This window comes from Pogona vitticeps, chromosome 1, assembly GCF_051106095.1.
Source record: "Pogona vitticeps strain Pit_001003342236 chromosome 1, PviZW2.1, whole genome shotgun sequence".
Taxonomy (NCBI): Eukaryota; Metazoa; Chordata; class Lepidosauria; order Squamata; family Agamidae; genus Pogona; species Pogona vitticeps.
In genome coordinates, this window is record NC_135783.1 from 267,434,719 (window position 1) to 267,447,119 (window position 12,401).

At 38.0% G+C, this 12,401-nt stretch overlaps 1 protein-coding gene across 17 annotated transcripts in view; it reads left to right on the forward strand.

Annotated features, from left to right (window-relative positions):
* Nucleotides 1–12,401, forward strand: part of TEAD1 (TEA domain transcription factor 1) — a 222,686-nt gene that overhangs the window by 151,476 nt on the left and 58,809 nt on the right. The window lies entirely within an intron of this gene.

The window sequence follows — 12,401 nt, forward strand, 5'->3', positions numbered from 1 at the left end:
CGTGGTTTTAGCAGCCTTGGCAAGTGTCAAGACATTCTGTCACCTGTTCTTGATCCACCCAACACTGTTCCCTTCATTGCTATTGCGCTATGTTTCTGAACTCTGAAATGGAATCCTCCAGTCATCTTGAAATATAAGTTGCTGCTGTCAAGATTTTAAGCTACTGTTGGCTAAAGCCATTGAGTATGATTGCTATGTCAAAGAGAATGTGCGCTGTAAGGAAGATATGTCACATGGATGGTAGCATTGATCTCTCTTGCTCCCTTGCTCTGTTAAGTTTTTGGGCAATGCTGCAAGAGTTGGACTCTATAATTATTCACGTTTGTGTACCAGCATGGAATTACTCTGGTTGCTTACCAGTTGCCTCTTTTGTCTGAATATCAGAAAACATGTACTTTTGGATTAAGCCTATTTTGGTCTCGTTACCTCACATTGTGTTGAAACATAAACCCCCTTCATGCTTTACTTCCATGTAGGGGCAAATGCATGGTTACTTGAAGGTGGGACTGGGCAGTGGGCCCGTAAGCAGGAAGTAGATCATTTTAAAACAACTTATTGTTGGACTGAGTTACCACAGTAAGAAACTAGCGGAATGATATTTTTTTTCCTGTAGCAGCCTTGGCTGTAATTTGCTACTTTTTTTTTTTAGTGGAACTAGAATGAGTGTCTGCCTATTCCTTCTTATTGGTTGGACAAGAGGGGGAGTGCTGGCTGGGATGTCGGCAGGCCTGGGTGCTTTAATGTTTACTTTTTCCTCCAGGAAAAGATCTCTCAGAGAAGCTAAACACATACATACACATGCGACAGAGGAGCAGTTAAGGAAAATGAGAAGCTTTAAAAAGGCAATGGGTTCCGAAGGCATCTTGCTTTCCTGCCTCTTTGATTTAAAAGAGCCATGGCTGGGAGCCTGCTTATTCCTCTATATCAGTGGTTCCCAACCTTGGGTAACCCAGTTGTTTTTGGACTGTCACTCCCAGAAACATTTATCACTAACTGTGCTGGCTGGGGTTTCTGCGAGTTGCAGTCCAGGAACACCCAGGAAATCCAAGATTTGGGAACCACGACTCTGCACCACTCAGGGTTTCTGTTTCTTCCTTTGCCCAGTCTTTGGACAGGTGTGAGCAAGTAGATGTAAGAGCAACAGATGAAAAACCAGCACCAGAAGCAAACAAGCTCTCTAGGAGGGCAGCAGACTGCTGAATGTGTCCAGGGCAAGCAAACTAGCTTTGGATATCCTCTGAAAAGTGAGGCTCTAGAAGATGAGTTATCTTGATATTTCTGTCTTGCTCTGGAGTAGGTACATAGGCTCCTGGGTTAGTAGCACAGTCGGGGGGGGGAGTCGAATCGTCATATTGACAGGCTCCCCCAATTTAGTTCCTCTACCCAGATTAAAAACGACAAAGAGAAAGCTAAGATTTTCTAGGCTCCAATGCAGTTTTTTTTCTTTGTGGTTTATTAAGTACCGTACCTTTTAAAAGCTATGTTTCATATACTTGGACAGTGACTGTATTGTTGTAGCTGGCACAGTCCTATGTATACCTACTCAGAAAGTACAATGTAGATTTCTGAGTGGCTGCTGCTCTTGCTAAGGTAGGGAGACACCCTGCATGCTTCTTCCCAGTGAAACCCAGTTAAATCTCGTGATACCTTTATTTCCTGTCCATGACAAGGTGGCAGTCTTCACCTTGGGATGGAATTTAATCATAGGTGTCTGTGGACAAAATCCTGTCGTGTAGCTCTGCACAGTGTCTTTAAGAGCAGATAGCCACTGATTAAAGGTTTCATTTGATTTGATTTCTGGGTGCTCACACCTACATGCAATGAAACAAAGTTGTATGCACCTTGAAATTAAAGAAGTCTTTGAAATCTGCTGCTGACAGTGCTGTCATTCCTGTTGCACAGGTGGAACCCACCCAACAGGCTTTCAGCCAGTGGCTTAAAATAGCCAAAATTTTGTAACTTCTGTGCTTCCTTCCTCCCCCACCCAAATTTGTAATCATACTTGATGAGTTCTAGACAACACTGCATTTTGTGCAGTTTTGTGGACCTGCAGTTGATCAATATTCTTACCCATTTGTGGAAGTTGGGATTTGTTTTTTGGATATTTAGTGAATGCAAGACTACAGCACTAAAACTCATATTTTTCTGTTGCTTTGATGATATTATTATTCCTATTTTGCATGGACTTCTCCCTTTTTAGTACTTTATGTTCTTAATCTTAAAGTGGATTATTGTAGTAGTAGAGGAAACACCAGATGTTAGATTTTGACTTAAAATTGAGATATTAAATGTAGAATAAATTATTCCAACAGAATTACTACAGTGCAGTTGTTTGAAAGCTGTAATGAGATCTGAGTTCTAATCCCAATAAATTTAAGCCAGACCATCACGTGTTCTATCTCACCCTGACCATTCTCCCAGAGTAGTTGTGATGATCAAATAGGGAAGAAGACATTTGTGTATCCTGTGTTGAGCTCAATGAAGGAAAAGAAGGGCATAAATATATAACTTGTGATTTTAAAAAAGTTGCAGTTATGCAAAAGGCATAACATTTAGAGGGGAACTTCCTCAAATTGAGAAATATCCATATATACTACCTGTTACACATTCAGTTCTGTTTTACTGAAAGTCATCTGGTGAATTCATGACAAGTGAAATTTCAACTATGGATTTTCTATACCTAGATAAGCGCTCACAAAATATTTTGAGAGCATACCTGTCACACACACCCAGTTCCCCTGTTTGTTCTTCCACACAACCCAGGTTCACTTTCAGGTATGACATTTACTTTTCAACCCTTTCTGCTGCCACCAGAGGATTTATTCCTCACTCTATCAAATATGACTCTTAAATCAGTGTTATTCAATAACGTTTATTTAAGTGTTTATAATTAAATCATATAAAGTAAATCATGGATGGTCTTATTTTATTCATTCAATAAACTGTGTTTTGATAACATTTCTATTTGCTTATGTATAATCATGTTAACCAAGCTATTTATTCATTTCTTATCTTGTTCTCTATCTCTCTACAGTGGGGTCTTGACTTGAGAACTTAATCCGTATTGGAAGGCGGTTCTCAAGTCAAAAAGTCTGTAAGTCAAGTCTCCATTGACCTACAGTGCATTGGAAACCGATTAATCCCGTAACAGGCAGTTTTTGTTCCATTTTGGTTTTTTCTGGTCTGTAAGTCAAATCTCAGTCTGCAAGTCAAACCTAAATTTTGCGGCCAGAGAAGTCTGTAACTCAAAAAGTCTGTAAGTCAAGCCGTCTGTAAGTCAAGGGTCCACTGTATTCTTTAACACAAGGCTGGTCCTACCTGCCTAAACTACTTCTCTCTAACTGATATCCTTAACTGAAGTTCCTAACTCTAACTTCTAACCTCTAACTGATCTTTATTATTATTATTTATTTTATTTATATCCTGCCTATCTGGTCGGGTCAGGACCACTCTTTAACAGTCTTCCATTCTCTTCTTATATTTCCTTAGTTCTGCCTCTTCTGTTCAACCATTGGTTGATATATCAAGGTTCCATTGTGATAGAGCCGCTTAGAGTGGTCGAAATGACTAGATAGGCGGGGTATAAATACAATAAATGAATAAAAATAAATTTTAAAAATAGCTAGGAGTGGTTATTGACCTGTCCGTCACAATACCTTCTCACATATGAGTAAAGGCATGTACCCTCTTGCAGTGATGTTGTTTCTGCCACTTACTGAGACTACACGGGGGTTACAGCAGTGTCTGTTCCATATCTCAATAGTTTTTCAAAGCTGTTGTGGATAAAGGTGAAATCTTGCCTTCTGTCTAGTTGAAGGAAAAGGTAGAGTGCCAATTTTCCAGACGAGACAAAACTATTCTATGCCTAATCTTCTTACTGCATGTCATGTTGTATTTCCGCCTCCTTCCATGCTGTATCAGAATTATAGCTGTGCTTACTGAACTGTTTGGAAAAAGAGCAAACCCATCCTGTTTATTCAGAATTACACAATTTCTCAGAAAGTAAAAAAAAGAAAAGAAAGACAGGGGAAAAAGTGGAAAAAAAGAATTGTTGGTAACAAAGGTATGCTGTAAGCCGCCTAGAGTGGTCTTAACCGACCAGATAGGCAGGATAGAAAGGAAAGGAAAGGAAAGGAAAGGAAATAATAATAATAATAATAATAATAATAATAATAATAATAATAATAATAATAATAATAATAATAATAATAATAATAATAATAATAATAATAATAATAATAATAATAAAAAGCACATAACTCCAATCCAAAACTCTCCTGCTCTAGAAAATGTAGCAAAATGCAAAGACACCTTCAGATTTAAGGGTTCATGGTGTATTTTTTAGCATGTGTAGGTCTATGGACTCAGAAATAGAAGTATTTGTTTTGTACTTTTACTGGACCTACGCTTCTACATAAAGTACCGGTACACATTGTGTGCGGCAGTGACTCACACAACCCTTAGGAAAATGAGGGGGGTTGGATACATGAAAATTCTTCATACATAGATCACATGCTTTCTACTTGGCCCCTGTCTGATTTTTTTGATCATGTGTAATCTCATTCCAGACTTCTGACGTAACACAATGTGAGTTGAAATATTTCTTTGCACCTGTTATAAATGCAAACTTTCTTTTATCATGGTGTATATTCGGTGTATACTCTGTTGTTCATTTATACAAATTAATATTAGATGAAAAGCTTTCTCAGTTCAGATAATAGCATAGAAAACATTTTCGGTTGATAGTTCTGGCATTTAAAAAAAAATCTAATTGAGCAATGTATGCAAGGAAAAGGACTGTGCTTTTTTTGCAATTTCATGATACCCATCATTGGTCTCAAAGAAAAAGTAATTGCTCTGTTTTTGAAGCCACCTTGGGAGAACCTTGTATTTGGAAGACAGAGGCATGGTGATGAAATGGTGATGGCCTGGTTGCAAATAACACCGTAACACCTTTGAGATGACATTTCCTCATGTTTTATGAAATGCAGAAAGCTGTGGGACAAACCAGAGGGTACAGAGGGTGAAGTCTGGGCAAGAGAAATGATACCAGGATACTGCTGGGGTGTTACTGAAGGACAGATACACTTATAAATGTACACTTTGAAGTCAAAGTCCAAACATACAGCACAATCCTGTGCATTTCTACTTAGACATTACACTTGCCCATAGGTACATTTGTGTAGGATTTAAGGTGAAGGTACAGTAGATTATGCACTTAATATTTTACAGAAATAATTCATTCTTCAGGATAATTTTGGTTGCTCTTAAGCAATAAGATTAACTGGGCTAGCATACATCACTATCTTTTTTCTTCAGCAGCAGTGAATATTTTCTCTAATGCTACAGTATAATACAGTGATGCCTCGCAAGATGAAAATAATTTGTTCCGCGAGTCGCTTCGTATTGCAAGTTTTTAGCCTTGCAAAGCGCGGTTTCCCATAGGAATGCATTGAAATGTAATTAATGCGTCCCTATGGGCAAAAAAAGTCAGAACAAAGTCGCTTGCCGGGTAGGCCGAGCCCCATTCCTCACCATGCCTTGGTAGCCCTGGAGACCAAGGAGCGTCTGTAACAATGGCCCGGAACAGCCGGACTCAAACATCCAGGGGAGGAGCTTGAGCTCCTCTTTGACCTGAAGACCTGCACATGCCAAAGAGGCGGAGGCAGATGAATGCAGCGGGCGGAGGGGGGCAGTGGTGGTGGTGAGGTGACCTGAGGACATTCTACGGAGCTGGCTGCATAGAGGTACCTGACGTAATGCTCGTTCACGTGTGGTTGTGTGCCTTATGAGGAGAGCAGGGGGAAGGTGACAGGCTGTGGTGGTAGTCGGGAGGGTGGCCCTTCCACATGAGCACTTCATTTTGAACAGGCTGAGCAGGTTTGTTCATCCCTCCACTGAACTCTCCCGTGCTCCCTCCCTCTGGTGGAACTTTGCTAGGCAACCAGTCAACGCTTTCGTCTTGTGAGTTTTTAGTTGCGCGAGGCATTCGTCTTGTGAGGTACTACTGTACACCTTGACTTTCTCCAGTGTGTCATACAATTCTCATCATCCTTTAGCAACAGGGCATATGGGAATAGTCAAACACAAATGGGATAAAGCTGTACATATATGTACATATGCACACACTCTCACACATAACATATGATTTTTGAAGCTTTACCAAGTTAACCTTTTTCAGTCTGCTCTGAGAAAGTTAATCAGCATTTAGAGTAAACCCTCTTCAAATGAAGACTGTAAGCCAACTGTAATTGTTTTAAAGAATGAACCTTCTTTTCCTGTATTGAATGAGTAGAACTGAAGCCACCATTCTCTTTTGCTAATTTTTATCTATTATGATGCAAATAGTGATTTTAATCCCCTTAACTCATCCATCATGCGTGACAGATGAGCCAGCCCATTGTCTGCATTTTGAAAGATTTCTGTCCAAACTAGACTTTTCGCTATTAATTTTTGGCCCAGAAAAACATGTTTAATGTTCAGCATAAATCAGCACTTTTAAAAAGTAAAGTGCAAACTCAGCATATAAAGTTGTATTTAACTGATTTTTCCTGGTTTGCCACCATAACAGAAATGGTGATTTGTTTCCACAATCAAAATCCTGGATTTTTGTTTCTTTTTTTTTTATTTGGCAAAAGGAAGTAGGAAAATTGCATTTTGTGGTTTGCTAGGATTGTGTTTTTGTTGTCTGTCTTTTGAGAACTCAATAAATGGACATTAATTTTGCATTGATTTCCTAGTGGGATAAAATATAGTTAATATGACATAGCAAATTGTATAATTGCAAAATTAAAGGCAAAATTTTGAAATTAAATTACATAATGCTGCTGTAAATTGCAGGCATTCTGTTGCTGAGGCTAACATCACTAAAGGCAATTTTTTGAATCAGTAATAGAAACTACAATGTTTTTAACCCTCTGCTTATTGTATCCTTGCTTATGAAAGGAGCTCTGCAAAATGGATTTGCAAAAGCTGCAATCCAACACAGAGTTAAGACTATTTCAGCTGATGGGCCTATGCAATCTGACCCTGTATTTTTTGTTTAAATTTCTTTCTTATTTTTTTTTTCTTTTTGGTCACTGAGAGCAGTTTATGAAACTGTGTGCCATAAAAACTTGGTGACTGGAACACCATGTTGTAGATGAAGATATGAAAGCCAATGAAATTGGGCCACAAAGAGGTTCAACTTATGTTCATAATGTGGGTATGTTTAAATGAAGTAAAGAACAATTTTGTTGGTTGGGATGCATAGCAAAATTTTTGGAGCTATTTGTAATTATGAATCTGTAAAGGTAAAAAACAGTGAAGTATATTTTTTTTTATTTGCATGTTTGGCATTCTAAGTGATCGTCTTTGTACTAACAAATGGATTTATACAAATGTCACTGTAGGCACATATATTGAATTAGGTGTATGTTTTTGCTTTCCTCCTAATGTAATAACACTGTCATTTCATGCCTTACAATTTACTTATGCTTACAGTATTTAGTTTATGAGGGCTTTCATGGTTCAGTTTCCTAGAGAATGATTTTTGTTGTTAATAAATACTGCTGGAACAAATGTTTGCAGAAGTGAGCCTATATTCTGTCATTGCAAAAAAAGAAATCCAATAGAAGTGAAAATATGACATTAGAAGCAAAACAACATGGCAAAAGGATACTGCTGACTTCAACTGTGCGGGATCAACACCCAATATTTTTCCAGAGATGCTAAACCTCTTGTAGCTGTTAAATTGGATTTGCAGCTGAATGAAGTATCAGCTGCTACTGGACAAGCCCATAAAAGCAGGATGGCTGGCCTTTTGTAGGCAGGGCTTAAAGGACGATTGATATGTTTTAGCACTTTTAGGATTATTGTGATTAAGAGGAAACCACTCTGAATGATAGGGAAAAGGGTGTAAAAATATACAGCCCACAGCTGGTAAGCAGCATGTGTTTGCTATGAGGGGAGTTCACATCTAGTTGATCCTGCTGGTTGTCAGGCTGATTGACAGATCAGAAAACTTGATATTATGAAGCCACAGATTGCCTGAAGAGAGCATACTTTGGAAGGTTAAGGACTCAACATCTCTCACAATACAGAAATGTGATTGGAAGAGCTCTGAGATGCTTCTCCTAAAATGCAAATTACAGCTGCATGATTTCTTAAATGCTTGTAAAAAACAAACAAAACCCAAAATATAAAGGACAAAACTGCCCTGCCCTTTACAGATAGGGTGGCAATTATGATTCCCCATCCATCTGATAAAACTTGTCTGTATAAACCTAATTTTTAAAAGATAACGTCCTCGAACAAAAATACTAGAAAGGCAGAAATAAAGTTTACTGAATTTTCAAACTGTCAGTCTACCTTAAAAAAGATACACTTTTTAAAAAAAATTGGGAAAGATACAGAAAAGAATCTTTCAGTAGAAAGCTGCTTTATTTTTTTATTTACTAAGCACCTGTCTCTAAAGCATGAGTCTGGTTTTTTATATGCTTGAACAGTCTTCCTTACCCTCATTTGGAATAGAAACTCATTTAGTTGACTGTTGGTGTTTTTTTTTTTTTAAAGAAAGAATCATTTGCAAATGTGCCTTTAAATGGTTGAATCTCCAGCTCCTCTTCTTCCTTATTTTCTTTTTCCTTTTTTCCTTTTTTTTTTAAAGTGAGGCTGTACCTCTTTTCAAAATCTGAGTTTAGCATACCACACAGGAAAGAACACAAGCTTGCCAAGTCCCGCTGAGCGTTTTTTCAAGCCTGTGAAAAGAATGAATTATTCAGCAGTAAGCATGCTTACAGCTGGCCATTTGGGAGCTTTGATGTGCGAATCAGGCGGTTGCATGAATGCCCTTATTGTCATGTTATGTGTACACAGTGTGTGAATTATTGAAAATAGTGAGGCCTGAGCCTCATCTGGTAGAGATTACAGTGCAGGCATGCTGGGTGAAGGTCTGTAATTGAAAATCCCCAGATGCTGTTTATTTGGCCTGTGTCACATGACCTTCTGCAGTAAGCTTGTCTGAACAAAACGCTGCCTGCATAGGACAGCATTGCCCAATCCCTTCAGCCCCACCCTCTCCTTCTCTATAAGCCTTTTGCTGAAGGGACTTCTCTCAAAACTCACGATGGGGATGACTTAACACCTGCCTATAATATTTTTAAAGGCTTAGAATAAGGTTTTGCTCCTGGGCTTTAAATAGCAGGAGTTGTACTTAGCGGCTGAAACTGTTTAATCAGTTGTTGACTTTTGTCTACAAGAGGTTTTTTTCTCGGCTAATTTGGATTTAAGATGCCTGTCGCCTCCTCCCAAATCCTTAAAGAGGTGTCCACCTCCCTCGCTATCACAGTCACTGGAAGTGTTCTGCATAGCTCAGTCCTGTTTGGCCAAGAAGCAGCCTTGAGAAGGCCAGGAGCATGCTAATATTGCCAACGCTAGATTCAAATGGCCCTTAAGGAACAGCTCTTGGATGCCATGCACCCAAATGTCACTGAAATTTGCACTGCAGATTAGCAGGACTCTAAAGAGATCAAATCTAGATTTTTGAATTTTTAAAAAAATCATGCTTTTCTTACTGTCCCAAATAAATTTTGTTTTAATACACAAGTAAGAATTGAGACTTCTGTATTTTCTCTTATGCTATATTTGTATTAAATTCAGGGGCTGATAACATAAGCAGCTAAAATTTAGTAACGCCTTAAGAATTTTTTCTATTCTACCAACCACATTTCATAAACAGAACAGAACAGATACAACAATTTTATTTCAACTGAATAATAGATGTTTTATGGTGAACCCTTTCTCCGGCTAGCTAGAGCCTACCTCCTTGGATGTGCCTGGCAAAATGGACTCCAGTTCACAAAAGCATATGCCATATGAATTTTGTTAGTCTTGAAGGTGTTGCAGGATTTTGCTGTATTTTCTTGGAAGGCCAACCGGAGCTTCCTCTCTGGCAGTAGAATGGGCATTGGTTTCCAATGTTTTACGACCCTCATTTTGATAAACGGTGTTCCTTTAAAAATATCAATATATATTTGACTGGACCGGAGTTAGTTTTTAACTGCTTTTTGGCCCGGCAAAGTATAGTTTTTGGTTTAAACAAAGCATTTGTAAGTTTGCCAGTATCTTTGTAATATGATATCTCAATTTAATGAAGGGGCATCAGAATTAAATTTACTATACACAGCCAAGGTACAAGGTTTGTCTAAGTTCATACTTGAACTTCACTGCCCATAATCTATCCAAGCATTTTAAGACCAACTGCGACATCCCAGTTACCATATTTTTCTGTTCATAACACACACACACACCATTGGCACCACCACCACCCCCCACTCTTCTAACCAAGAAATTAAGAAAATTTAGTATTCAGCCTCTGGGCTCTGAACGCTCGGATATTAGGAGTCTCTGTTGCATTTGAGCCTACATTGAGGTGTTTTCCAATTGGTTTGTTCAGCATCAGCTGACGTCAGTTCCATAAGGCTCATGACTATAGGAAACTAAGCCTCGTGACTAAAGGAAGCCTGTTTACAGAGGCAAGATATGTGCCATTTTGTTCTCTCCTCAAATAGCTTAGCTTACTTCCGTGTATAAGGTGCACCTTAATTTTTAGTGTAATGATTTTAGGAAAAAGTAGTGTCTTATACATGGAAAAATACGGTATGTGTTTCACAACTGTTTTGTATCAATATTATTTCAATTATTTTTCCTTCAGTTATCTTCATATTATATATAATTTAAATTCCTCTCTAGTTTCATCCCCTGCTTTTTATCTGCAACATTTCTGTTAAAAACCTTTCTAAACCGCTTTGCTTATAAACATAGAAGAAAAGGACTTATGATGCAATACACTCAGGAGAGGGGTGTGTGTGTGTGTGTGTGTGTGTGTGTGAGAGAGAGAGAGAGAGAGAGAGAGAGAGAGAGAATGAAACATGCTTGAAAACAAAATCTTAACATATTGAAGTCACAAAGAATACAATTTTTTTTTTTTAAAAAGCAATCTTCCTCTTCACCTCATGGAGAAACTTTCATTCCTCTGAATGGAAGGAAAGGGAAGCAGTCAAAGTGACATGTTGCTTGGATTCTGGAAGTGGGCCTCTAACTGGTCTCTTCTCTGACTTCACCTCTGACTCAATGTCTGTTGCATAGGGCAGATGTTCTTAGCACAGCCATGATGGAAGAAAATGGAATAATCATTCTAGTCTAGGTATAGACACACAGTTGTGTTTTTGCCTCCCTCCTTGCCTGCATTGTTACAGTACTTGAGTGGGATAGAAACCGAGCATGAACCGAAGTTCTCTGTAATACTGGACATTGCTTGGTCTGTCAGCTTTTTAAAGAAATTACTGTTTTGCAAATAGTAACAGAAAACGTTCCATTCCAGACACTGACTGACAGGATAGAGTTCTATAACAATATAGGAAAATATCTAGTCTACTAAGAAAACATGTCTTTTTAATTTCTGTTGCACAGCCCAGAAGTTAATCCTGTGGACCTTCATGATGAGAGATGGGGCTGTATCCTATACTGGGTGTTGTTGTTGTTTTTAAAATTTTTCTTGACTGTTTCATGATATTTTTGGTTCTTAGATAAGATAGCTTTGGGTTTAGTACTATGTGAATTGGATATTTGTGGTTAGTTTTGGTATTACTGAATATATGAATTTAAAAATATACTCTTTTTAGAAAATTAATGTTCACTGTTTATTGTCATGTGGAACTATATTGTCTGAGAAGGATAATATATTGCTCAGAGTGACTGGGAGTAGAACTCAGTACTACATGTTCCACTCCTCACTTCTCCCCACCATTGAGGATATCCCATTTTTATTTGAGCTCAGGACATCTGTGTCACTTGTTTGCTACTGTGGTGGAGGAAAGGGTTATGAGATGGATTACCTGATGCGAATTCTAGTTTAGTTGATTCTTTCAAAAAATCAAATTGATTTAAATAAAACAAAATCAACTTTTGGATTTAAATCAAAAACATCCAATTTTTATTTAAATTGTGATTTAAATCAATGTAATTTAAATCAACTCCACCCTGCTCTTATTCCTCCATGAAGTATAAATAGTATTTCACATTTTTAGTTCAAAAAGTGATGAAGAAAGTGATGCAATTCATTTTTCTCCTTTTGTTTTCAGTTGCGCTCATTCTTGCCAGTTTGGTAGCCACTAAAAAAATTGTGGTTTTAGATTGTATAATTTGCTATAATCAGATTGTGTTGCTCACACAGAACTTTGCAGAATTTCAGAACAATTCCCATTTGGTTGGGTACCATTGTTAAATCTTTTAAACCCATCTCTGTCTCCATAAGAAGTCTCCTGTGCTATTTCATTTCAAATATAGTTCTTCGATAAAGGACTGATGATGGAATCTGATCGATCTATCCACAATGGAACAATTTCTTTCTCTCAACCACT